Genomic DNA, 235 nt, shown 5'->3' with positions numbered 1-235 from the left:
TCCTTACAATATATTCCTTTTTCATCAATTACTTTACAGCCAAATTAATTCCGACGTTATTCTTCCCACTCCCCCCCCCCCCCGAAATTATGAAAGAGTAACAAAAGTCGAATCAATCGTGTTGAAATGTTGAAATTTATTTTGCACGTGATGACAAATACCACGAGGCGCGTTGGCCACTTCACTGCAAAACCCCAAGCACAGCAGGACAGTCCATCTCCTTTCCTCCTCTCTC

This window comes from Penaeus monodon, chromosome 33, assembly GCF_015228065.2.
Source record: "Penaeus monodon isolate SGIC_2016 chromosome 33, NSTDA_Pmon_1, whole genome shotgun sequence".
NCBI classification, from domain to species: Eukaryota; Metazoa; Arthropoda; class Malacostraca; order Decapoda; family Penaeidae; genus Penaeus; species Penaeus monodon.
The sequence above is the reverse complement of the archived record's forward strand: the minus strand, read 5'-3'. Positions refer to the sequence as shown.